The sequence below is a fragment of the Haliotis rubra genome, unplaced genomic scaffold, assembly GCF_003918875.1.
Source record: "Haliotis rubra isolate DU_JTF1 unplaced genomic scaffold, ASM391887v1 Scf438, whole genome shotgun sequence".
NCBI lineage: Eukaryota > Metazoa > Mollusca > Gastropoda > Lepetellida > Haliotidae > Haliotis > Haliotis rubra.
The window spans coordinates 494,807-518,088 of NW_025767122.1; the positions used below are offsets into that span (position 1 = coordinate 494,807).

Genomic DNA, 23,282 nt, shown 5'->3' on the forward strand with positions numbered 1-23,282 from the left:
GCTAATATTTTGCTTGACCTTAGCGTTGCATATATACATGACACCAAGTGCGTTAGGGGACACTATATTTTTAAGCGCTTATTCATCACGCAACACGCTGGTTTGAATCCACAAATGGTTCATAGTGTTAACTTTAGAGGCGTGTTGTCCCCAAGCTAAAACATTACCAGAAGAAGTGTAACCCCTTTTTCCTTACATCCCTCGAAAAACCCAAAGCAAAAAGTCTTTAAAAACTTTTCTCTTTACTTAAACCCTAAAGAACCAGTAAAAAGTTTGTGGGTTTGTATTTTTCAGTATATTGCTACACCTCTGTTTTGGAGTGCTACGGTGTGACTAAGTGTTTGAACGGCAGTAATGACACACGTGTACTTAAAGGGAGTCAACAACTCGCATGATATACAACAGGATAAATACTACTAGCTGGACTTGACAAGGTGAGTGCTAGTCCCTGATAGCTACCTGATTTCACAGAATGTATTGACTTTGACATTTAGTCGTGACTGTCTAGACAAATTAGGACCTCATTTCCACCTCTCCATAAGACTGTCAGCGTGATTGTGGTTAATTTGTGAGACAATTATTTGCTTTCAACATGATCTACCGATTACCCAAATAAATGTTAATTAAATATTTGGTGCAGACATATTGAGCAATTACGACTTCAAACCATTACATTATCATAAGCTAACCTGGGCATGACATGCTTTATACTAAAACATGCAGTGCTGAAATAGGTTGCACCAGCTGTCGATCACTGTGAAATAGACATCGTGTGTATGTTTCACACTGTGATGTAATTACCACGTGAGTGGTTGTGAGTGCTGTTGTCAGGTGGTGGAGTGTGTGGTATACAGTGTCGGCAGTGAGGGTTTGCCGAGGGTGAGTTGTGTCTATACGTATCTTTGTATGTGAAGGTGTTAACGTGACACTTTGGGGACCACACAGTGTCCTCAACCAAAATGTAGGAGACAGTGTCCTACAAATAAACACTAGAGTCACTACAGTCCTACACTTAAAACACATGGGTCGGGGTGTCCTAGGCAACAAAAAGGGTGTCCCAATGGCCCACACTACAACACAGGTATCACATTGTCCTAGGCCACAACAGAGGTGTCACAATGGCCCACACTACAACACGGGTGTCCCACTGTCCTAGGCCACAACAGAGGTGCCCCAATGGCCCACAGTACAGTGCAGGGGGCACATTGTCCTAGGCCACAACAGAGGTGCCCAATGGCCCACACTACATCACAGATGTCACATTGCACTAGGCCACAACAGAGGTGCCCAATGGCCAACACTACAACACAGATGTCACATTGCACTAGGCCACAACAGAGGTGTCCAATGGCCAACACTACATCACAGATGTCACATTGTCCTAGGCCACAACAGAGGTGCCCCAGTGACCCACACTACATCACAGATGTCACATTGCACTAGGCCACAACAGAGGTGTCCAATGGCCCACACTACAACACAGATGTCACATTGCACTAGGCCACAACAGAGGTGCCCAATGGCCCACACTACATCACAGATGTCACATTGCACTAGGCCACAACAGAGGTGTCCCAATGGCCAACACTACAACATAGATCTCACAGTGTCCTAGGCCACAACAGAGGTGCCCAATAGCCCACACTACATCACAGATGTCACATTGCACTAGGCCACAACAGAGGTGTCCCAATGGCCAACACTACAACACAGATCTCACGTTGTCCTAGGCCACAACAGAGGTGTCCCAATGGCCCACACTACAACACAGATGTCACATTGCACTAGGCCACAACAGAGGTGCCCAATGTACCACACTACATCACAGATGCCACATTGTCCTAGGCCACAACAGAGGTGCCCCAGTGAGGTGCCCCAGTGCCCACACTACAACACAGATGTCACATTGCACTAGGCCACAACAGAGGTGTCCCAATGGCCCACACTACATCACAGATGTCACATCGTCCTAGGCCACAACAGAGGTGCCCAATGTACCACACTACAACACAGATGCCACATTGTCCTAGGCCACAACAGAGGTGCCCCAGTGAGGTGCCCCAGTGCCCACACTACATCACAGATGTCACATTGTCCTAGGCCACAACAGAGGTGCCCCAGTGAGGTGCCCAAGTGCCCACACTACATCACAGATGCCCCACCGTCTACACCACCATCATACAGTGATCACACTGTCCTAAACCATCTATGACAGTAAGTATGCCCAAAACCATCTTCCAAAAACTCTATCAATATGTAAGGCTTCATCTATTGCACAGGAGAGTGTATCCTTACACCATTTAGCATATTATTATCTATCATAGACTTGCATAAGTCTCTAAGATTATAATTAATAGTTTAAATGATATTTTCTAAAAAATATATATATCCCTCGAACATAATGGCGTCCTTAGATGTCCACTTATCTAGATTTGCCTCTTTAAAGGACAGAATTACTATACATCCATGGGCTTAGCCTTCGGTACAGCCTTGGAGCAAGGCTAGGTCTATCATGGCCAACAACATCTATGGAACAGAGGTCAGCATGCCCTATAGCTACTCAGTGGATACCTAGATACAGTTAACCTGAAGTGATGCAGTTGCTGGTGGCAGGTATGTCGAGATGCTGTCACTGACACAGCCTGTCTGATCATGTGGACCAGTCCAGGTCAGATGGTGTGCTGCATAATAACAGCTGCTCATTACCATCATTTCATGCTGCAGGCGTTCACAGACAAGAGAGTGAGTGAGTTTAGTTTTACGCCGCACTCAGCAATATTCCAGCTATATGGCGGCGGTCTGTAAATAATCCAGTCTGGACCAGACAATCCAGTGATCAACAGCATGAGCATCGATCTACGCAATTGGGAACCGATAACATGTGTCAACCAAGTCAGCGAGCCTGACCACCCGATCCCGTTAGTCGCCTCTTACGACAAGCATGGGTTACTGAAGAACAATATTCTAACCCGCTTCACGGGTCACAGACAAGAGATTGTTCTTTAATGAATTCCCCACAGGTTATTTGTCAGTTCACCTGTCGAGTCTCTCATTTCATTTTAAAGACTGCCAACAGTATAGTTAACCTGAGAATGACAGATCAACTATAGAAATGTGAAGGTATCGGGAAGTCCTTCATTCTTTTCAGTAGTGTGTTAGGACTAATGTTTAGTCTCTGATTATATGTGATTTTTATAGAAACATGTAATTCCTTTTAAATCAAAAAGGGAGCCCCAGAGAGATTCAGACCCTGAGGATATCTAGACTTGCTTCATTTAGAGCTTTAACATTTCAGAAAGGGCTAGGTGGAAGAAGAAATAATGCCGTTCAGAGACTGTGAGACAGTCTATAGCGTATTGTATAAATGCTTAAAATATGCACATTTGTAATTGTTAAAGATGACTGACTGACTGAGTATGGTTTTACGCCGTTTTTAGCAATATTCCAGCAATATCACGGCGGGGGACACCAGAAATGGGCTTCACAAATTGTACCTATGTGGGGAATCGAAACCGGGCCTTCGGCGTGAGGAGCGAACGCTTTAACCATTAGGCTACCCCACCGCCCCTCATGAAGATGAAGAATACGAGGTACAAATAATGGTTTGGTTACAAAATGTACTCAAGTGTAAATTTACAAGCTATTAAGATTTTTGTTAGATATGGCGAAAACTACTAATAAATATAATTGCTTCGTTTCACAAACAATCGTCAGATGAAAGACAATATTTGCAATACACATCAAATCGGGACCTTTATATGATATTTACCAGGATTCGTTTGAAGTGCACTTATATCCCCTACAGACTCGCTGGGAACACACAGTATAGTGTTAACAATACAATGAAACAACCGATTGACCATAAGGGCCACTGGTCACGCCTCGCTGACCACTTGGAAGGTGCGTGATAAGCACGGTGTTATAACAGGGGTATTGCCTAGCCGGGGGTGACATACGTTAATGTAACCACGATTATAAAGATATGGAAACCCTTGGGAGGCCATTATCTCTGGCTTGAAGAACAGTCTTCAACCTACCTGCTATATTGCGTGATTACGATGTGCTGACTTACGATACATGAGCAAAATAGCGTATTGTCAACAAGATAAGTATACATGTCAACACGTCGCGTAATGTGTATCAATTCAATGACAAAGTTATTAATAGTGTGAGTCAGTGTGTATTTGTAGTAATTCTATAATCGGCCTCGACAGATCTAAACGTAGACTAAGGCTTAGTCTCTGAATATATATAATTTTGATAGTAACAAACAAGCCCATTTAAATTGAAAAGGAGCCCTAGGGAGACCAGAGATTCAGAACCTGGGGAAATCTAGACTTGCTTCGTTTAGGGCTTTAGCACTACAGGGAAGGCTAGGCTGTAGGGAAAATAATGTGGTTCAGGGACTGTGAGACAGACTAGTCTATACGCTGTATTCATCTATGAGAAGAGTATGGTATGTTGTTGGTATGTTGTTGGTATGTTGTCAATACCAGCTGTGGCGACTGTGACCCATAGATTGATATTCAGAATCTATATACGGCTGTTCTCAGAGTACATTCCACACTGTTGGATCATAAAAATACTGTATTATTGTCACTGAATGGCCTTTGGTAACAATGTGTACATGCAAACCTTGAGATTCACTATGAAATATGACGAAAACGGGGTATAAGTATACTTTCTTTGATATACCTGTTGATCCATCCAAACATACTGCTACGTTTATTTAACAGATATAACATGTTCGATTCATATTGTTATGATATACTCGATCCTAATGTTTCGAAGTTCGAATAACTCGAATGACTTCGAATTATCTGATAAATGCATTTTATCCTCTCGCGCCAATCGTCATTAAACCTACTGACGCGTGTTGTGACAAGCAGACATATTTATCAATGCCTTTTAATCTCTTCATTACATGTTTTATCAATGACTATCGGAAAACAATAAAGATTCCACTGTGTGTCAATTTGTAAAATATTTGATTGATTGGGTCTTGAAACCAGTCAATGAACACGTTCTAGTCTGTTAAACAGGAACCGATTACATTAATCAATACTTAGAAACAAACAACGATCTGCAAGTTCAGAAAGTGCGTCCTTCTCAGCTATTTAATTTTTTAATAGCTAGTGAGTCATTAGACCACCAAAAGCTATTAACTTCGCGACAATATCAAGTTGTTTTCTCCAGTTTCAATACTTTCAAACCACTACACATAAAATTTAAATATTAATATAAGATATTGACTGAAGCATCGACAAAACATCTGGACGTGTTTTTGAAAAGGGCGTGGTCCGCCCAAAGTGTGATCGTGTCTCTGTATACATGTTTAATATAATCATGACCTAGTTTTTCGAGGACAGGATACAGTGATGCAGCTATTTTAATAATATACATTTATTACCACATTACGATTGACACGTGATTTACAAAACAGAGCCTCTTTTGTGACAGTTGTCAAAAACACTGTGCAATAGACGACAAAACCCTCTACCGTATGAAACATTTAAAACACATCGGGGTTATCCAAAAACACCAGCATCTAGACTCTATTAAGCATAATCGTGTGGTACACGAAGTTGCTACCGTGACGGTGCCGTGTCGTGTATCGTGACCATAGAATCTATTTATACAACAAGGGCAGTCTTTCCACTTCGGTGGAGCCTCACTCTGTAGAGGAGTGTGGTTGATACGAAGAAGCGGTTTCCATATCTCGAATACCATACGACTCGTGTACAATGGCCAGTGCAACCAATTCAAGCAACTGTTACATAAACTACCAGATGATCGGTCTCGCCATAAACTGTGGCAAGACGGGCGGAGGGTAATCTGAGACTTGGAACTGCCTAGACGAGGAAGTTGTACACAAAAGATATACAATGCTTGTACTGGGTCACAGTGGGTGACTTCGTAGGCTATTGACTGCTCGACAATGCATGGCAGTTTTCAATACGTATTTCAAACTAACGACGTACTTTATGACATGACATGACAGCCTCTGAAATGTATTCCACACCAACGATATACCCGTGTCAACATAAGTTTACACTGATTAAACCAATTGTTGAACATCAGGCTAATCTTTCAATAGGTTTGGAAATATAACAAATTCAAATATGGCTATATGGGATTGGCATCGCACAGGCTGAAATGACTCAACCAACACACATCAATATGAAAGGGTCTGATGTGTAAACAACACGAAGACATAAATTATTAATTATTAATAAACACAATAACGAATTCCACGTACGGAGCTTCGTTGGCACCGGTAACATCAGTCAAAAAGAGCACTAGTTTTTACAAACGTCAATACGATTCTGCCATATATATATCAACCTCAATGTAGTAATGTAATAACAGCAACGACAATGCCACACGACGTCTTCATTTCACAGCAGGAAACGACAGCTACGGTGGCTTGATATATGAATATTTCATGATTAATATAAATACATTGATCGACAATGTAGATAGGTATTTTGTCACAACTGAACAATACCTACCTATACAAATGAACTTTGCGACAGAACACTACAGCGAAAATCCATGGTAGCTTGTCCAATACACAGACGGTTGAACCGGAGTTCACTCCCGTGAAAGAATCACTCCCTTCTTCTTTCCTAAACCAGTTAATGTCGACAAATCCTGTTCAAAATGCCCCTGACAGGGTGGGGAGGCTTCTGTCACTAAGATAAATGTCAGACAATGCCGCAGTGATTATACCGCGCGGTATACCGAGACCCGCCCGTAGCGTCCCGCCCTCAGGTGAGTACAGGTAGCATGATGGCGTTGTTGGCTTACAATTGCCGCACATTAAAATGGGTCAACAGTGTGTGTCGGTGAAGTAACCGTAATTCTCAAACAAATACATCTAAATAACAAATATTTGCCACGTCTCAGTTACAGGGTTTAGCCCAGATCGGTATCATAACTCTTACCTTGTTTAAAATAGAAATACCATTGTTTACAAATCGCAAATCGATCGATAGATCACAAACGTGGATATTTCACAACGCGCAGTTCTCCGCCCTTGGGGTTTGCTGTGGGTTGGAATGGGTGGATGGTCTACCTACCTGTATAGACTCTGCAGGTAGAAACAGCATTAGGTATCCGACATAGAGTCACATGTCGTCAATTCTGGGCATGGAGTGGGTCGCGCCGATAGACCGGCTGCCGTGTCGGAGTGAGATGTGTAATCACGCACATCAATACTCCATGGGCTCTCGGCTCACAACGGGTATGTTTACTGAACAGATAAAGTGAGGGGGAAACAGGGTGTGGTCGAGAGGGGTGTAGGACAGTGGGTTGTTTAAACTGTATCGACTTTAGCATTGTGGATCATATTTATGAATTAATAAATAATAATTTGAGCTTTGTGCACGTGTACATATTAATTAGACCCGCCTTACACAGGTTGTGTGTGGACAAATGTCGATTAAAGCTGCAGTGTATCTGTTAACACGAATAACTTGGGTCATGTCGAGATGGGTGTAATTCGACACAAACGGAGTGTCGAGATGTGTATAATTCGAAACAAACGGGGTGTTGAGATGTGTATCGAAACAAACGGGGTGTTGAGGTGTGTAATTCAAAACAAACGGGGTGTTGAGATGTGTAATTCGAAACAAACGGAATGTCGAGATGCATGCAATTCGAAACAAACGGGGTGTTGAATTCTAAACATACGGGGTGTTGAGGTGTGTTATTCGAAACAAACGGGATGTCGAGATGTGTGTAATTCGAAACAAACGGAGCATCGAGATGTGAATAATTCGAAACAAACGGGGTGTCGAGATGTCTCTAATTTGAAACAAACGGGGTGTCGAGATGTGTATACTTCGAAACAAACGGGGTGTCGAGACATGTGTAATTCGAAACAAACGGAGTGTCGAGATGAAATGATAGTGTAGTGACTCAGTAACGCCTATTAAATTCCTTTGCCTTTAGAGTATCGGTCCGGAGTGCGTAATGTCAGTGGTTCGAATCCTTGGCTGGGTCAAACCAAAAAATGGTACTTGATGTCACCATGTAGGGAGCATGGTATTAAGAGTATATTACGAAGATTGGTTGGTTTGTGTTATGAGGCGACCTGGGATCGAACCACCACCCTTCAGCTCTCCTGTCAGACACTCTATCCACTGGGCCACGGAGACGTGTCTCCACCGACAAGAACCAGCCACATTATCTGTTTGCTTACATGCAGGATAATACCTTCAATACAAGCATGTAAACATGAGAAAACCCGTTCTAGCTGGTCGTCAGACAAGTAGTATATGTTATACACAATCAGTTGACAGGCCAGTAGGACATGACAATTCATAACGAGAATACCCGTGACACACAAAACAAGGAAGAAAGCTGAATCATTCGCATGTTTTAAAAACTTTAGATTTTTTTCATCTTTCTACAGTATTATGTTTTCCCCAGGTTCACATTTAGATTGACGGAACATGAATTTACATGAAATAGCCAAGTGGTAAAAGCGTTTGGTCAGGAAGCCGAAGACCCGAGTTCGATTCCCAACATGCGTACCGTTCGTAGCGCCTGTATCCTTCACGTAAGTCTATTCAGTGATAAACCGAGGGGTAAAATGATTTACGCTGATTGGGGTATTTTCATGTGAGGGTATTTAATAGAATGTGAAAATATATACATATTGCTATGAAACGCATCATCGATGTTTTACAGCTAATAGCCATTAATCAATATATAATTCACCCATTTGAAAAAAAAATCAATTGAATATATTTAAACCATATAAGTAGGTTATCGTATATTTTAAACTCTTGGCCAGTCACGCTTAAATTCTAATTTTAGCTATAATAAAAAATAAAAAAGACCAAACAATTCTTCTATGCTAATTTTTCGTATAAAAATTATGTAAATCGCAGATTTTCCTGTTTCAAATGACACAATTATTCTCGTAACACGAAACCCTCCGTTTAACTGACAGCAACCGTTATTTAGTTTGACAACATCTAATTTTCCGCCTAAATATGCAAATATCTCCCTCAGGTGAAGCGGGCGGGTTAAATTTATACCCCTTCATCCATTAAGCTAAGTCAATAGACTTTCCCGTTAGTTCCCATCAGAGTGGAAGTTTTGCACTTAGTAAGTAAATTCCATTACCAACAGTAGGCTGCACCCCTGCCTAGCACCGTACTTTTCACTTGATGCGATTACAACGGTAAATAGCATGGAACGTGTTCTGCGTTGCCTATGAATAATTTGGGCATATTTAACGACTAGGCATGTCGCTTTCTGTCGAAAAAAAATATAATTAAATACGATCACAAATACTCCATCCGGACGAATGCGTCCCTTTTGTTGCACTACGGGGCGGGGCCACAATTAGGTGATTGACGTAAGTACCTACTTAACGATGACGTTGCGTTTTATTACGTCCGGAACAAGGTAGAGTGATTTCACTATTTTCAAACCCATTATTGCTTCCACTGATAAAATAACATTAAATTAGGTGATATTTAACTCAAACGTCATCAATGACGTAATTATTTCACTGGATAATTATGTATTGTGGAATAGCTCCGAAAATTCATTACAAGCAATTGGAGCAAATACCGGGGATATTAACATGATCGATCAGGTGATTCAACACGGCAGTTTGCGCTCCTCCAAGCACAATGTAAATCCCACCAAATGTGTATAATCTATTTGCGTCCCTGTCCAAGTGATGTCCATTTGCGCCACGCCTTCCCACGGACCCACATAATACACAGTAGTTTGCAGTCACGAATCTGCATATTCCGATGGTGGTCTGATTTCTCCATATTCTGATGGTGGTCTAATTTCTCCATATTCTGATGGTGGTCTAATTTCTCCATATTCTGATGGTGGTCTAATTTCTCCATATTCTGATGGTGGTCTGATTTCTCCATATTCTGATGGTGGTCTAATTTCTCCATATTCTGATGGTGGTCTAATTTCTCCATATTCTGATGGTGGTCTAATTTCTCCATATTCTGATGGTGGTCTAATTTCTCCATATTCTGATGGTGGTCTAATTCCTCCATATTCTGATGGTGGTCTAATTTCTCCATATTCTGATGGTGGTTAGATTTTCCATATTCTGATGGTGGTTTGATTTTTCTCCATATTCTGATGGTGGTCTAATTTCTCCATATTCTGATGGTGGTCTAATTTCTCCATATTCTGATGGTGGTCTAATTTCTCCATATTCTGATGGTGGTCTAATTTCTCCATATTCTGATGGTGGTCTGATTTCTCCATATTCTGATGGTGGTATGATTTCTCCATATTCTGATGGTGGTTTAATTTCTCCATATTCTGATGGTGGTCTAATTTCTCCATATTCTGATGGTGGTCTAATTTCTCCATATTCTGATGGTGGTCTAAGTTCTCCATATTCTGATGGTGGTATTCTGATGGTGGTCTAATTTCTCCATATTCTGATGGAGATCTCATTTCTCCATATTCTGATGGTGGTCTAATTTCTCCATATTCTGATGGTGGTCTAATTTCTCCATATTCTGGTATTGGACCATAAGACGTCGGAATCTTGGTGACGAGATGTGAATCAGTTGCATATCATATTTTCACAAAACACCAAAACCACCTGTCTAATGTAATTACACTATACAAATGTAAGTGTTAAAACATAAATGTCAATTTGGTTCAAGCCCACCCTATCTTGAACGTACCTAAACCGGCTCAATCTACGGCAGAGACAGAAACTCCTCCACCGACGTGACGTCACCTTTTTGCATTTAAAAATATGACATTGTCCAAACATATTTTGGAATCGAACCCACGACAGCCATTGCTACCAGCTACACAGATGCATTTACTGAGAGAGTTACTGCCCTTTTAATCGTTACGTCAGCACCACTGATCTGTGCTCTAGCATAATCAAACATTAACGCATTTACATTGATAAACATTTCTTGTGCTTCGCCGTTCGTTATCATTATCAAATGTTACTCAATGTTTACATCAGATCATTTGACAGGAAAAAATGAATAAACAATGCCTTTCCGAAAGTAGTCGGAAATGTAAAATTTGGAATTACGGTTTCTTTGTAAAGTACAAATTACTTTGAGGGTTGAGTCTTGTCCGGGATTCGAACCCCCATTTCAGAATTGAGGCATTAAACGTCAGCTTACAAAGTCCGCGATCTAACGCACTCAGCTACCGAGGCTTCCACTTGTACTTTACTAAGAGGGCGTAATCCAAAAATTGTGACATAAAAAATGTTATTTGACTACGAAAATGAAGTAACCGATAGCCTTCTTCAAGGTAACAGATATGTCTACATCACAAAGACAAATAACGCACGTCAGCTGTCGCAGTGCATGTTATATCGTGTATAGCATGCGATGGTAGGGTTGTTATAGCACTATACAGCCTCTGAAGACACTGGACGCTACAGACCAGTGTGCGAAATAGCCAGTGGCCCGCTAGCCCGTGGCAAGTAAAAAACCGCTCGGGCCAGTAAATCACCACAGTCACTGGCCCGACTGGCTAGTGAATTACAGCCTCTGGGGTCACTGGACGCTACAGAACATATCAGTGGCCCGTTAGCCCGTGGCTAGTAAAACCGCTCGGGCCAGTAAATCACCACAGTCACTGATTATGGGGTCCTTTTTAAACATATCATGTTATGTACTTTTAAATCATGCACGATTATGGCGTGATACATGATAGTATTTTACCTTTTGTGTAATCTTTGCTTAATTTCTGCATTTTGGGCTAGTGAAATAATTTGTGGACTGGTAACTTTCGGGCAGCCAGCTTCATGTCACCGACATCTGAGGACGTGATCGAGTCTCGGTTCGAATTCCACACAGTTTGATAAAATAAAGCCGGTATTTGGTATTGAATGGGCTAGTGGCTGCATGGGTGTTTTAGGGAATGGGTCGATGGATGGTTTGATGGATGGATGGATGGATGGATGGATGGATGAGTTAGAGGTTCGGTGGGCTTGTGAGTTTTGTCTGTTTGTTGTTTAACGCGGTACTCAGCATTATTCAGTACATAATCAAGTCTGGACCAGACAATCCAGTGATCAACACCATGAGCATCAGCAATTGGGAACCGATGACATGTGTCAACCAAGTCAGCGAGCCTGACCACCCGATCCCGTTAGGCGCTTCTTAAGACAAGCATGGGTTACTGAAGAAAAATCTAACCCGGATCATCACGGGCTGGTCAACTTGTGTGAATGAGCGTAAATAGACAGTCGTATGTGGGTCTGGGTGTGTGGAGTTTTAAGCCTGTTTTATAGTTCTGTAAGTCTTTGATATTTTTGTTGAACTTCACACTCAATGTTGATACTATTTGGCGTCGGTCTGAAACTAATCGTGTGGACCAAACAATCCAGTGATTGACATCATGAGCACCGATTCACGCAAACTGGTACAATAACATGCAATATACATGTCGTGAAGCCTGAAAACGCCAACATTAAATGTCCTCTTACGACAAGCATAGCTTGGTAGGGACCTATATTCTAGTCACTTCGTTTGGTAAGTGGATAGGATGACAAGTGTTTTCTTGAGTGCGTACGTGCGTGAGTAAGCGTGTTAGTGAAACAGCTGTTACAATATTACGTATTAAGAACGTCCTTCACATACTTGTGTTCACGTCAGGTATATAAACCTCCGGATACTGGGGGACACCAGAAATGGGCTTCACACATTCCACAGATGTAGGAATCGAACCATTTCTTCGGCGTGACAAGCGAACCCTTAACCACTGGGCCACCCCACCGCCCCAGTTCTACATAACTAACGGCAACGGTGAAGATGGTCATACATGATAAATGAACAAATTGATCAAAGAACAGCAACGGGGGCGATAACACCGGTAATATGATCAAACCATATTTTGTTTTTTGTTCATCATGCATAAGCGCAAAACCCTTGTACACCGCCATTGCTGTACCGTCGCCGTAGGTCACCGGTGTGTAATCGTGTTACATGTTGGTATAGAACTATCGGAAATCTGAAGTCAGCGTAACAGATAGATGACAACGTCAGAGCAACTGATGACATTAATTATGAATGTGAAGGCAGCATAACTCAATCTCAGGATGCCCAGTGTTGAAGTCAGTCAGCCATGGTGACAGCCTACATATTGATTGACGTCAATGGGATTCATGTGTCGGATTTTTATCTGGGTATTTTTAGAATTTGGGGGTTGGTTGGTTGGTTTGGGGGTGGCTGGTTTGGGAGTTGCGGTTGAGTGTGTGTGTGTGTGTGTGTGGGGTAGTTAGTTGGTAGGATGGTTTAGTGGGTGAATGATACGTGCGTTGTTTGGTTGGTCATGTAGCTGGTTAGTGGGTGGGTGGGTTGTTGGTTGCTGGTAGTTGGTTCTACGAGTAAGCATTGCACTGTATTGTGAGAATCAAAGATTCAATTATAGGCTCCTCACACGTCAAAGGGAAGAAACTCTGCATAGCAAATCTCGACGCCTGGGACGATTACCTAGATATGTATTGTGAATGAAGTGAATGAGCTTGTTTCAACACACGTCGAAGACTCGTAACACGCATAAATGTAAGTTTGGAAGATAAAGTAAGCATGGAAAACGTGTGTATTGAGGAATTGTGAAGGCAATGATGATTTGATGAAGATACATAGATACTTCGATTATGCCAAGACGATACATTGTCTCGTGTTGATTCAGTGATTCCGCTTGGACTGATGGTACATGACGTCATAGACAATTACGTCATTATGACATCATAATAGTCTTTCACACAACCGATATCTGGGTCCGCTTGCACATAGCAATCTTAGCGCTACAATTATTGAAAATCCTTAAGATCGCGATCTTAGGCTTCGGCTACAATCGCCATCCACTTGCACAAAGCGATTGTAAGCTAAGATCATTGTAAGCTACAATCGAAACTTACAATTGTTCCGGACCAATTGTAAGGAGCTAAGATCGTTGTAGTCTGTGTCAAAATGGCGTTCAGGTTAGGGTCTGTTTCACGCAAGTAATTTGTTTTACGCTTGGAAATTGCTTTAATATTGCATAAAACTGTATGATTCACCTCGACACTTCAACAACAGAGAGAATGCATCACCGATTTAACGTCAGAAACATTGTTACATGCTGTAGTGAACCACATATCGAGTCAGTATCAGAAAGTACTATTCTCACCCAATTCAGTGTTGGAAGAAGTGTGGAACAACATACTTTTTCGATAATAATACGTTACTCCTGATCAAACTGACTAACTGACTTCAACATCACTTCCACCAGAATAAGCCGACATTCATATTATCTGGTTCATGGGTAGATGTCAAACACACAGACAAACACCCCCAACCCCCCACCCGACACACACGCACACATAAACACTACGTTTGAAACAGTAACTGATTGTAGTTATCTATTTCAATGCATCTTCAACGTACCCAGAATCCAAACATTCCATCACGATACCAGCTACCCATCAAACACCACCATAACAGCTCGCACCTAAATACACACTTATTCCTCCCAACGTAAGTAATGATTTTCCACTGAGCGCCCGACTCAAAGCTGCACACAACTGGTTCTCCGACCAGTAGGCGTGACGTAAATAGACGCTTCATCGCAACATGCTTTTTCACTCGGCTAAAGATCAAATCCTTACAACGAATGCTCCCTTGGTTTTAGGACATCAAAGGGGAAAACAAGCAACTGTTATTAATTACAACGTGAGAGCAACTTGTCACATGATGGGTGTTTGGGTTTGGAGGTTGGTGATGTGTCGTTCTACTCTACAAAGTGCAATCGCCTTGGATTTTCAGCTGCCGTCGGCAATGAAAGGGGGTCGTTCACCGTAACGAGGCCGCAATTACAAGATCTAAGACACTGAGACCATTCCGTACAAGGCCTATGAGCTTAAAGGTGGCAGGATTGTAAGTGCCCATCTGTTAAATGGTTCATGGTGGGTCTCAGTTGTCAAAGTCGCCTGAATTCGCTGATATAAATGTCCGTCAAAATTAACAGAGTACAATGCTCGAGGTTCGATACAACATTCGTCCCCTTCATTTGGTTCCTCAACACAATATCCATGTTGGAACCTTTCACTGAAGTTGTACAATTATTTATTTGGCTATTTCACAATTATGTCAATTAATTCAATATGGTGAGGGTAGCCTAGTGGTTAAAGCCTTCGCTCGTCACGCTGAAGACCTGGGTTCGATTCCCCACATGCATGGGTACAATTAGTGAAGCCCATTTCAGGTGTCCCCGCCGTGATATTGCTGGAATATTGCTAAGAGCTCACTAACTCACTCACTCATGCCTTATCCCATGAACAGAATGCATCATTATACATCAGCACCCGATCAGCAGATAAGATCCCCTGGCCCTGTGTCTCCCATTACACAATGCTGAAGTATGAGGTGAGGTGAAATTGGGTTTAACGTCGTGCTTGAGAATATTTCGCTCATATGACGACGTGCATGCGTGTGTATGTGTATGTGCGGCTGCTTGTACTAGCCCAGACTTAAGCTGGTTTTATAGTGCTAGCCCACTGAGATACCATGCCGCAGTGAAGCAGGAATACCCCACTCAGACACATTATACTGACTCCGAGCCGACCAGTCCTTGTTGTACCCATTAATGCCGAGCGCCAGGCAGGGACCAACAAGTACCATATTTTAACGTCTTTTGGTATGACGCGGTCGGGGATCGAACCCGCGACCTTCCGCTCTCCGGGCGGACGCTCTAACCACTACACCACGGAGGCGGTCACTGAAGTATGACATTACGATAGTCGAAGTCCTGAGGTCGCTATGGTAGGACCGATCGAGTCATCGAACAGCATCCTACATCACGACATAATAGCTGTTAGCCAAAGATAATTCTTGCTGTTCATTAGTCAATCTCACAGTCCCTGAACCACAATATTTTCCCTTCTGCCCAGCTCTTTCTGTAATGGTAAAGCTCTTGGGTCCTCCATCTCATGGGGCTCCTTTTCAATTTAAATGGGATTATTTGTTAATTTCAAAATGATATATATTCAGATACTAAGCTTAGTCTAGCTGTTCATGGGTGTGGTCTTTACGGACTACGGATCACAATGGAGGAGGATCAAGAATCGAACACAGGATCCAGACACACCTAAGGGAGGCAACTCTATATAAAAAGAACGTAACGATCTGGGCAGTCGTGAACTATGACGCACTGATGTAATGATGGTGGTCGACGAGAGCAACTGACGTGGAGGATGAGGGGAAACTTATGATGATGATTTTAATCATACAGATAATTAACATTACATTATGATTCAATCCGTGAGTGATCATTTTCGGACGTTCCGCAATAAATGGACGGCGATGCAGCCGGCATTTTAGACAATTTCTGTGAAACAACACACGTCATATTAACCTTGACCTTTTCAGGTAATAACAAAGCAGAAAATATATCATTATATCTTGACAATATTGACCATTTAAAACTTGAAAAGAACCATTGTGTATTTAGTGAATATATGACTGCTGAGGTTTATCAAACATCTTTCCTATTTTTATCAATGCTATGGGTGTTGTTTACACATCTCAACACAATACACTTCTATTATACCACGTTGAAAGTGTTGATGAGTGCCAACTTGGATTTGAAAAAACATTAAAAAGAGGTTATATTTGCTCTCAGATTACAGTCAAAGAAACACGGGAATGGTAAAATTTCTTTTGTCAAGTTTGACAAACAAACTATTTTTTGCTGTGTTTTCGCACTATTCCACCAAAAATAGCCACTGGGTCTATTTCAGGTTAATATCTCGCCGAAAATCCATTTTGTAATTGCATTAACACATGGATGGTGTTGACAAGAGGCAATTGGTGTCAATATCAGTGTTACAAAACATATCAACCGGCGTTTTTCACTAGTTGACGAACATGGCTGTGTTTGTTCCCAGATCATTGCATTGTAAGGCGACCTCCGACGCCAGCAGCAGAACGTTCTACTGTAAGCCGCCGGGCGTGATACGGGAGCGATTAGAGAAAGTGCTCCCTAATCATGACTCACGGGACTCGATGTTCTGTGTACAGAACATACTTTATAGTCCTCTCCTTTGAAATGAGGAGATTCGGTTGGGTGTGCAGGTTATACAAGGTTGCACGTAACGACTGGCTTGTCGGTCTGAATGGAATAGTGATGACTCGGCTGATTGCTACACTTGGTGCAGTATTTGTGTAGATCTATAGTATATATGCCTGTAATTGTCTGGGTGCAATCTGTGTGTACAGAACGTGAGTCATGTCACTCGGTGCATGTGATGCACGTGTTAGATGTGACGTGAATTTAGATACATACGGTACTTCAGAATAATTATCCGTCGCTTTACAATGACGTCATCGACAACACATAGCTGAGCCAGTAAATATTGTTTTAGGAAGAGTAGTTGTACCCATGTGGGGAATACATCCTCATGCGAGAAGGGCGGACTCTTTAACTCTCGAACCTAGACTAACATCTAGCCTCTGAAATTAACATATTTTACAGAAAAACGGTTCCTAAATTATGTTCATAAAATATAATAAAAAGGAGCCCAGAGACTTCTTCATTTTCAGTGGTAATCTAGACTTGCCTCATATTCTCAGTCTAAGTAAACTTAGGCTCAGTATTATTCGTTACACTGCTATACTGATCAGTGAGTGAGTGAGTGTGAGCGAGTGAGTGAGTGAGTTGGGTTCGACGCTTCTTTGAGCACATCCTTTAGCATATGTGCACCATAGTGAAACGACAAGTCATGATGCTTCGAACACCTTGTGTAGACCCCATCTGTAGCATAGCATGTCTTGCATCTGAACCTTCTAACAAACAAGCCACCCCCCACCCCCTGTAACATTATACACCGCGTGACGCCACCATGCCTGTAAAATCAAACGGTTTACGGTTATTTATACCGAACTTTTAAGTCAACTTTTATGTCAACTATGATTTCGTAAAGAGCGATTACTACGGGAGTCAGTGAGTCACATGACCATCTCTTATCTCCGTTGACACAACTGCTTATAATCCAACAACTGCGGCATTTTAGAGACTGGCGGAAATGTCTGGGATCTTAAATCACTTTTATCGATCCAAACGAGACGTCCTTGGTCGTTTTAAAACTACTTGTACTGCAATATATCAATATACGCACCCTTTATGCCCCGTGATCGTTTAACAGCTTGAAGGTAGTCGTATTTGTTTTGGGGCGGTGGGATAGTCTTGTGGTTAAAACGTTCGCCGAAGACCCAGGTTCGATTCCGATATGTAACATGTGTGAAGCCCACTTCTGATGTTATTCGCCGTGATATTGCTGGGCCTAGATTTTCGAAGCTCTCTTAGCGCTAAGATGGTCGTAAGTTAATGTTAATGTATGGCATTTACGACTATCTTAGCGCTAAGAGAGCTTCGAAATTCTAGGCCCTGGAATATTACTAAAGGCTGTGTTAAACCTCACCCACTCACTCACTCACTCGTATTGGGTTTTCACGGGGGTACTGCGAGTGAAGTTTCATAAAATGCTGTGTGTGAAAACTTTCGTTTGGCGATTTAGGTTGTAAACAATCCACCCTAAAAAGGGAGACTGCCAGCCTGGTCAAGTTGACAGAATGTCTACTTGGAGAGCGGAAGGTCGGTGTTCGATCCCTCGGTAGAAAAGATAGCTGCGGTTAAAAAGATGGTAATTTTTGTTACCCTGCCTGCCGTTTGGCATTCAGGGATGAAATAAGGCAGGAGTTATCGGCACTGAGTATAACTTCTCCAAGTGGGATACCCATGTTCACCTGAAGTATGGTATCTCTGTGTGCGAATACACACACGCGCATGCGCACGCACAGACACACAAATGCACGTGCATGCAGGTCACTTCACCAGTTCAATAATCTTAAACTCTCAATCAGGACACTTAATCTGGTTAATTTCATAATAACAGGTAACGTCCAGTTAATTGGAGTCTCCTCGCTGGAGTGTTGAATGGTCACCCTTTTGACAAGTTTTTATGATACACATTCGTTAATTTTGCTAATCTGGGCGACAGTCCAGAGTACTGAGGTTCCATTTATGGAGGGACGGCCTCATTTGGCCATTAAAGCCAAATCAAAGAACGTATATATCTAACTGTAGATCCTACTATGTATGCACCTTGGATAATCTACAACATTCAACACTGAGTGAGTGAGTGAGTGAGTTTAGTATTACGCCGGATTTGGCAATATTCCAGCTATATGGCGGCGGTCTGTAAATAATCAAGCCTGGACTAGACAATCCAGTGATCAACAGCATGAGCATCGATCTACGCCATTGGGATACGATGACATGTGTCAACCAAGCCAGCGAGCCTGACCGCCCGATCCCGTTAGTCGCCCTTTACGACAAGCATGGGTTACTGAAGATCAATTCTACCATTCAACAACATTCCACCTGAAACATGAGCTGAACGACACCATCTGTTTTGCATCGGCATTTCAATAAAACATTCTTAAGTACCACAGTTGGTGGCTTATAGAAGGAATATTGAACAGAAGTAAGGCAGTTATCAATCCAGGAGTCGCGACAGCTGTTCTGAAATGTACATGATCAATACAGGCTTTAAGATTGACAGGTCTATCAAACTCCGACACAACAAAGGATCTTATATACGTAAAGAATGGAACATCAAACAAAGAATTGATTCAAATATTAACAAACAGGCGGCCTGATTTTGAAACAGTCGCATATTAAATATCGCCAAATGTTGAAATTCGGGTTGTATAAATAATACAATTGTGTTTCGTTGTATTCAAGTCGTTTCTGTTGTAGTTTTGTCAAATATGTCCGACGCAGTGCACAAAACAGGTATGTGTATATTAAATTTTTTAAAAACGTGGGTAAATAGCGAGAAAAAAGATTAAATTAGTTTAATGCGATATTGAATTCAAAACAAAAGTTCCATCTCAATACAGTTTCAGAAAAGAATTTGGTGTCAAGTGAATGACAATCGTTACAATTGATTCTTTATGCTCCAGGAATAGATCTGCCAAACGTCATGTAGCAAAGTGTTCTGATACAACATGGACCAGAATCAAATTGTGTTGTGCAGGTGAGAGAACCACGTAGAGGAGTCAGCTGTCAATATTCATACACCTGAACGTGCTCTGGAGTCTCAACCACCACCGTGCCCCCTCCTCCCGCCCTTCACCCTCCCCTTATACGTGCTACTGAGGTCACGCTGTGAACAACGTGGACTGTGTCAGCTACGACGTGATCTAGACCATCATCCAACATTGTGTCAAGTTGTCAACCCGTGCTGACAACACTGGAACATTGCACTGGGGTAATCGTAGCTGCAACTTGGTTTCGTGGTAAATGTTTTCAGCGTTACACAACTGAACTGACGTCGCTATCGGCGTGACGTTACAGAAAGAGATCCACTCAGTCGGTAAGTGGCAAACGTATACATGTTATCATAACGTAAGTGGGGACATGGATAAGTGAGCGAGTTGGGTTTAACTCCGCTTTGAAAGTATTCCAGTAACGTCATGGCGAATCTGTTTGTAGACATATGCTTAAACTCTGAATATATATAATTTTGATAGTAACAAACAAGCCCATTTAAATTGAAAAGGAGCCCCAGTAACGATTCTGAATGAGGCTAGAGTCTTGACTTTTGCAGTAGGGGAAATAATGTGGTTCAGGGTGTGAGACAGAAATCTGTTTGCCCGAAGTGATGCAGATCTCAGACGTTTACAACTTTGGAGAAACCCGTGACGACGACTACAGTGCTGGCACCGCTTTTAGCAACATCCAAGCGTTATTACGGCGGGGGACATCGATATGGACTTCGCACATTATACCCATGTGGGGAATCGACCCGCGTCTTCGGCGTGACGAGCGAACGCTTTAACCACGAGGCTACCCCACCGCCCAAGAGTCTCATAAACTGTAGGTAAAATGGTCTACACGATAGTTGCACTGATTTAGCGCATTGCCTCACAGATATTAAGAAGGCACTTTAGCCATGCAAAGGAACTTCAGCTGATACCACGTTAAGTGGTCTATTTCTGTTTCTCATATGCCGCCTCCATTCCCCCGCGAGTCAGGTTGATCTTTTTTCATCTACATTCATTAAAGAATGTTTCAGAAATACAACAACTCGCATTGCATCATCAATTATCCCCTGATCGAAATTTTAAAATATAATAAAATAATGTACACAATGGTTACATTATTTTTACATTTTTTATAATTATGTCTGCCCACCCGGGCTCTTGTTGGATGAGCTTGAAGACGAGAAACATAATATTCGGATGGCCTACACCCCAAGTCGGCAAGGGTGCAAGGAGAACCACATGTAACAACGGACGGCGTGCACAGTATCGACAACAGCTTCTACCACGATTACCACAAAGATATAATTCGCTCTCACAGATGGAACGCAGGTCTGCGGAGAAAGGGCAGGGGGATATTTCCTTGAAGCTTCCAGTACCTTGCCAGGTAGACCTTCTGACTGACTGCTAGGAACATAGGAAACAATCACACCCATCCTCATCCCTTCTCCGCTGTGACAGCCCATGGCAATCCTTTATTCGCATCTAAGCTTTAAGTAAGGGGTTAGATGGTTACTTGGTCGAGTTTATTTACTTAACCTTATTTAAACGGTTATTTCGGGGACGATGAGATAGTCTATGTGTTAAGCTTAGTATGTGTAATCACCCGATAAGGTCGGGCAGCTGGGGCTATCGCTCTAAGACTACTCGCGTAGACAGAATAATTGTGTTACATATTGGGTGTTCTTACAGCATTATCACGTGGCATATGATCCCCCCATACACTTGGATCCTTGTAATTATACAGATGTATCATTTAAGGAAATATGCACACATAAAACACAATGTCCCATACATATTTTAGGCATTATCATCGTCACCATCATCATCATCATCATCATCATCATCGTCACCATAATCATCATCATCATCACCATCGTCACAATCATCACCGTCACCATCATCATCGTCACCATCGTCACAATCATCACCGTCACCATCATCATCGTCACCATCATCATCGTCACCATCGTCACCATCGTCGTCGTCATCATCATCGTCGTCGTCACCATCATCATCATCATTACGTGTATATATAAACGCTACATTATCATCCAGACTTAAAGTGTACTCGATTTACATCCGAGTAGTATACAATCCAAGCTTATTCTAATGCATGAAATGAACATTTATATCCTCCCATCCTTCCTGGTACCCATTTACAGCTTGTTGAACGGGGCATACATATATGGAACAAGGCCACATGCCTTCAGTAGATAATGCATTTAATAATAAAATAAAGATGAGTATTTATCAAGCGCTGTATCCACCCACAAGGGTGCTATAGCGTCTGTGTTCGTGAAGACTGGACACCGAGAAACGCAACAGAGCCAAGCTGCCGAACACGGTCACCTTCAAACTACACTATATGTGAGAAGTGCACATGCTCTTTCCGCCTCCGAATTCTACGCCACGCTATACATATGAAAAACGGATCTATAAATGATATTTATGGCACGATGTGACCAGTATTTATACGCACATGTATTTGAGCTAACGATGTATGTAGGTTTCATCAAGCAAGCCCCTGGCGGTGGTATTTATGGCAGACCGATCTGAGTGGCATTTGGTTTCTTGTTGGCGTTGGCACAGATTCGACCTACTTGAAAGGCAACGCTACCTCTCACATGCAGCCCTTGCTTGACATTTAGCGGAGGTTTAATTTCATTGGAAGCATATCAAGTCTGTGGTTAAAGGATTGACGAACAAATCCAACTTTTCACAAAGATTAAGTGTTAAAGTGGTTCTGTAAGTGGGGGTGTAGGTATTCTCCCACGCGTGGCATGTATAGAACACGTGTTGTGCTTACTATGGCGTGTATGGCGTGTATGGCGGATGAGTGAGTGAGTGAGTGAGTTGGATTTAACGCCGCTCTCAACAATATTCCAGCTATATGTAAATAATGGACCAGACAATCCAGTGATCAACAACATGAGCATCGATCTGCGCAATTGGGAACCGATGACATGTGTCAACCAAGTCAGCAAGACTGACCACCCGATCCCGTTAGTCGCCTCTTACGACAAGCTTGGGTTACTGAAGGCCAATATTCTAACCCGGACCTTCCGGGTAATTTCAGTTAAAGCTTGACGTGTCAACCTTGTATAGGCGAAAGTGCAGCGTGGTGCAGGTTTAGAAGTTTTTGACTGTGGTAAAAAACATGAAAATATGCATGGTGCTGAAAAACCGAAAATCATGATCAGGTGTCTG

The 23,282-nt window shown here is 42.2% G+C and overlaps 1 protein-coding gene across 5 annotated transcripts in view; it reads right to left on the reverse strand.

Annotated features, from left to right (window-relative positions):
• The window catches only part of LOC124289278 (filaggrin-2-like), a 68,779-nt gene that overhangs the window by 26,958 nt on the left and 18,539 nt on the right, over positions 1-23,282 (reverse strand). The window contains exon 1 of one of the 5 annotated variants that reach the window (XM_046725887.1): positions 7,083-7,223. The exons of 2 other annotated variants lie outside the window; for them this stretch is intronic. The gene's annotated coding sequence lies outside the window, so the exon portion shown is untranslated. Of the gene's footprint in view, positions 1-6,512; positions 6,796-6,947; positions 7,044-7,082; positions 7,224-23,282 lie in introns of those variants that run through there. 2 more of the 5 variants (XM_046725891.1, XM_046725888.1) reach the window with 2 other exon arrangements.